Source organism: Tupaia chinensis, unplaced genomic scaffold (genome assembly GCF_000334495.1).
Source record: "Tupaia chinensis unplaced genomic scaffold, TupChi_1.0 Scaffold000088_1, whole genome shotgun sequence".
NCBI classification, from domain to species: domain Eukaryota; kingdom Metazoa; phylum Chordata; class Mammalia; order Scandentia; family Tupaiidae; genus Tupaia; species Tupaia belangeri.
In genome coordinates this window covers 5,951,994-5,957,331 of record NW_006159550.1, presented here as the reverse complement: position 1 = coordinate 5,957,331, position 5,338 = coordinate 5,951,994, and positions in this window count along the sequence as shown.

Genomic DNA, 5,338 nt, shown 5'->3' with positions numbered 1-5,338 from the left:
GAACCTTGGGGCTTTTCTTGGTGCTCAGTCCGAACTCCCACCTCCCCGCAGAACCGACACAAGGCACCTTCCACCCTCCTCCGCCACCCTGACTGCTAGACCCAGGACCCATGAGGCCCTTGCTTCTAGTAACGGCCTTTCCAGATCTTTCTCAAGCCACTTCCTTACGAATCCCTTCCTCTGTGACCTGCAAACCCCAAATGCACCTCCTCACGCTCAGTTGTGACTTACTTTTTTTTTTTACAGAGAGATTTTTGCTGTAAGGGTGTGTGTGCTCTCCAGAGAGACAGAGAGCGAGAAGTCACCGCCCAGTGTGGATGGCCATACTGCAATCCCGTCTCCTGGGATCTTGGGCACACACATGCATGCGCCGATGTGAGTTTTAAGCCACCAGGTCCGGGACTCAAACCACGGTCGACTACGTGGGAGTCCAGTGATGTAACCATTATGCCATCTGCTGGTCCCATGACTCCTTCTTTTGTTTATTTATTTTTTTTTTTTTGAGAGATTTTCATTATAGGGCACGTGCGCTCGCCAGACAGACAGAGAGAGACATAGAGACAGAAAGCGAGAAATCACCCCCCAGGGCGGATGGTCACGCTGCAATCCCTTCTCCTCCATTCTCCTCTCGGGATCTTGGGCACGCACGCACACGCGCCCGGCGTGAATTTTGAGCCACCGGGTCCGGGACACAAACTGCGGTCGACTACGTGGGAGTCCAGCGATATAGCCATTACACTAACTGCTGGTTCCCACCATGACTCCTTCTTCATGGTTCTCTCTGCAACTGCCCTCCCCACCAGACTCTGCATATAGAGCGCCTTGACTATGGGATGGAAGATGCCGTCCCAAGGGCTACTGGGCGACTCCAGAGGCAATTTCAATTTCCAGTCTCATGGCCTGGTATTAACCTATGAGCGAATGAGTGAAGCATCGTGTCTTTACGGGTGCCGTAAAGACAGAAATAGCTCCATTTGGAAATATTCGTATGTGTTTTTAAGTATAAGTTCCACATTTCTTTTAAAATAAATACTATTATTATATAAATAAAGCTTTGCTGTGCTTCTCTCATATAAATCCAAACAAACCCTTCTCAAAAACCCTCCACTGAAGAGTGGGTAGTGATTGAGAAAATAGTTCTAATGAGTCACAGTCTCTTCTGGACAGTTCTGTAAGTCTAGAGATGGCAAAAACAAATGCATTCCTAAGGGAAGTTCTGATTTAACGGCGCTTGATATAAAACTGACAAGTGACATAACCGAGCGGTTGCCACCATGGCTTCGTGAATGGAAAGGCCTTCCGTTGTGGGGGCCACATGAGTGTGCGCGTCTCCCTCGGCACACACTCGCACACGGGGTGCGTGTACTGGTCGCTGGGAAGACAGGGCACGTTATTGCTCAGAAACACAAAGAAACGTGCCACGACTGTCCCGGTGACCTCATATTCCGTGTAAGAAAGAACAAGTCCTGCTTCTTCAAACCAAACTGCTGCATCCTGGCCCCTTCCCCCAGAGTGGGGCGGAGGTGGAATCGCTGCTGCTGGGGCCACTGCGAAAGCCTAGGACGGGTGGGACGTGGCGGGGCGGGGTGGGCAGGAATCAGTGCAGGCTGGTTAGTGAGTATTACTGAGATTCACTGTCCACGAGCCACAAAGGTGAGGCTGGGCCGCGCTCCTCTCTAGCAGCGCTCTCCCCTGAGCCACGTGCCTGCTGGGGGCCAGTGTAAAGCCAGCTGTGGCTATAAACTGAGGTTAAAGAGGCCCAAATCAGGAAAAAAAAAGACTGAGGGACCAGCAGTTAGCGTAATGGCTATGTCGCTGGACTCCCACGTAGTCAACCGCGGTTCACGTCCCGGACCCGGTGGCTTAAACTCACGCCGGGCGCGTGTGCGTGCGTGCCCAAGATCCCAAGAGGAGAATGGAGGAGAAGGGATTGCGGCGTGGCCATCCCCCCTGGGGAGTGATTTCCTGCTTTCTATCTCTCTGTCTCTCTCTGTCTGTCTGGCGAGCGCATGTGCCCTATAGCAAAAACCTCTCAAAAAAAAAAAAAAAGAAAAAAGAAAGAAAGACTGAGATGCGTCCCACTTCACAGCGCGGGGTGACTGTGTAGAGCAGCCTGGAAACTCGGCTCCTCTGGGCCTTCTCGGCAGGAGCCCGCAGCACCCAACGGCACTCTAGAGGCAATTTCAAGCTGAAAAAAAAGAAAAAAGAAAAGGGGCACAAAAGGCGGAAGGAAGGGTGGAGGGTGCTCTCAGGCTGGTGACAGGGAGAGGCCTGGTCCCCCGCAGGGGCACAGCCAGCCAGCACACAACCCGGCAAGGTGGATGTCTCAGCCGGGAAGCCACTGTGTGCCGCGGGGCCACCCCAGTCGCCCAGCACAGGAAGTCAACAGAAAGCCCAAGACAGTTACATAAGACAGAAACTGGCAAGGTTAGGGCGCAAAGCCAGCGGGCCGAGTGGGAAAGATCTTTACATAAAGCAGCACCTTTGGGCCTCTGCCGATGGAGCAGTGTCCTGTCACAGTACTCGGCCGTCAGGGCCCATTATCGCCCAGCCAGCCACGGCACGGGACAGCAGAGGGGACGCAGCTCACACAGCTGTGTCATCGCCACACAGACACCTCCTCTGCCTGGTGACGCCGCGTCCAAGGGAGCCAGGCTGAGCCTTGTCTCACTTAGCTCGCCCTCCTGTAAGGCTAACCAGTGGCCAGAAGTCCAAGCCGTGAGGAAACGGAGACATAACTCACTAGTCACTTTTCTTTACCTCTCGGGTACCAGGGAAGACGTAGACCTTCACACCTGAAAACCATGCGAGTTAGGGGGACAACTGCAGTGCAGGAAGGAGCACTGACCCCACGGGCTGGTGGCTGCACAAGCCAGATCCCACGAGGGTGACTGCAGTCTGAGTCCCAGCCAAGCAGCTCGAAAAAGCACACCTGCAAGTGTGCACGCCTGACGGTGATCCCAGGGGGTGGAAGAATGACGGAGCCCCTCCAGCTGGAGGTGCTGTTTCCTCTCTCTGTTTCTCTGTCTCTCGAGGTGAGGGAGCGGCAATGACAACATGTAAGAATGAAGAACGCTGGAGAAGAAAGGTGGTGAGCACAACGGTGGGCCCATCTCTTCACTCTGACGAATGGCCCAGAGAAAGGAACTGGGTACTTGAGCCTGCTGTTGCAAGTCTGGCCTGTTCCCACGCCGGGTCTAAGGCACTGAGGAAAGCACGGGACACCGACAGTGGCACAGGGGTACATGTGACCCACATGAGGAGGTTCTGAGTTCGCATCCAGAGGCCTCTCGGGGTTCACTGAGCACTTGCAGGCCCACGATCCCGGCTGGCTTTGGCGGGGAGTACACTGCAGCACCAACCCTACACCCTTCTGGGAATGCTTCACTCGCTCCCGCTCACCCGCTCTGTCTCTCGTGCATGGTTACAGAATGAAGTTTGTTTGTTTGTTTGTTTGTTTTAAAGAAACGAATGGGTCCAGTAGGTGGTATGGTAAATAAGGCACTGGATTCCCACATGACTAACGATAGTTAGTACTGGACCTGGCAGCTGGAAAAACATGCTAGACACATGTGTGTGCAAGCCCAAAAATCCCAGGAGGAAAATGGAGGAAAAGGGACTGTGGCCAACCTCCCTGGGGGTGATTTCTCACTTTCCCTTTGTCTCTTTTCTCTCTCTCTCTGATGAGTGGACATGCCCCATGGTAAAAACCTTAAGAAACAAAACAAAAAACAAAAAACAAAACAAAAAAATAAATAAAGAAGAAGAAAATAGAACAGGAGCTCTTGACTGGATGGAGTGGGCGAGGGGGTACTGGTCCCTGAGTGGACAACCTCCAATACCTGGGGACATTTCCAGTTGTTGCAGCTGAGCTGTGCTGCTGGTACCTCGTGAACAGAGGTCAGAGAGGCTAGTGAACACCCCCCAACCACAGCACAGTCCCCCAACAAGCAATCGTCCAGTCCCAAATGTCAACAGTCCCGTGGCTGAGACTGCTTCCAGTAAAGGATCAATACATGGATGACAGCCTGCAAGTCGAACAAGAACAGCACCTGCAGCCATAGCATCACCCAAGGGAGAAACCCTCCTGGGACAGGACTCCAGTCTCCACGGCCCGGTATTCATCTGTGGGCAGGAAACGTAGAGAGGCTCTGCCCAACCGGAAAACACGGTGGAGCGCCTTCTCCAGTTAGTGCTCTCCCAGCTGGGCCCGTGCTAGTGCCTTCGCCGTGACTCATCCACCCGCAGGAGAAAATGTTGGCTCAAAACTATGTGTCCATTCTCCTCGGCAAAAGTGTCCTTATCTTTGCTTAATAAATTGCATCTGGCTCATCCGCTTCTGTATCAGGAGCTTGGTTAATGGGCATATTGTCCCTGAACAAAAGGAGCCACTGACACTCCAGGCTGAGGTCAGCTTTGGACGAAGATAGCCAGAGGAAAGGACCGACTTGGAAAACTGGACCTCAGTGGCAGCAGAGGCGTCCCTGGATGCCATGGCAACCAGGACACATCCGTCTGAAGCAAGGGTATTTCTAACAGCGAGCAGACGCAAAGTCCCTTCTGGAGGCGACTCCAGCACAGCCAGCTGCAGGTCCCGGCCTCAGGGGCTGGCAAGCCGAGGAAACCAGCAAGAGAAGACATGGCCAGCCCAGGCATCGTGGTGCAGGGCAAGCAACAGCAACAGGGCAACAGCATAGAGTCAGAAGGGCTGGCTTTCACGTGCAGACCCACTCCCACACTCCCGTGCCACTGCGCTCCTCCAAGCCCCACCTCAAAAGGAGAGAACACCACCATGCTGACTATTCCCCATCTTCGCCAACACGACACCCTGGAAAATGTTTGGCCATGGAGGAAAACGCCACATTGAGCTTGTGACTCAGCCCCTCCGGAGCAGTGCTGAGTGAGGGTGACCGGATTCACCGTTCCCTCCGACCACTGCTCCGTAGCCGGAAGTGCGACCCACCCAGCCACAGCCGTCCCGGCATCAGGCAAGCAGTGCACCTCCACTCTCCTCTACCGAGCACGGCTTGCTCCCCGCATTAACCATTAGGACTGAAATAGGCAAAACTATAGCCTCGGTTCCTAAAACTGAAGTGCCAATAATAATCTCGCTCAGATTCTGGAAGTCGGTGTTTGTGGGGGCCTGGAACACTGAGAGTCATCTTCTATTTATACGTGTGACTAACTGCTCGACTCAGCACTACGCCAGGTTGCTGCTGCGGACGATCGTGCGCGATGGGCGAGCGCCCCTTCTCCCACTCGCGTTCCTACGGCTCCTTCACTATTCACCCCACCTTAGGCCGGCGACAACATGCTGCTCACATGGGACCTGCCCTTA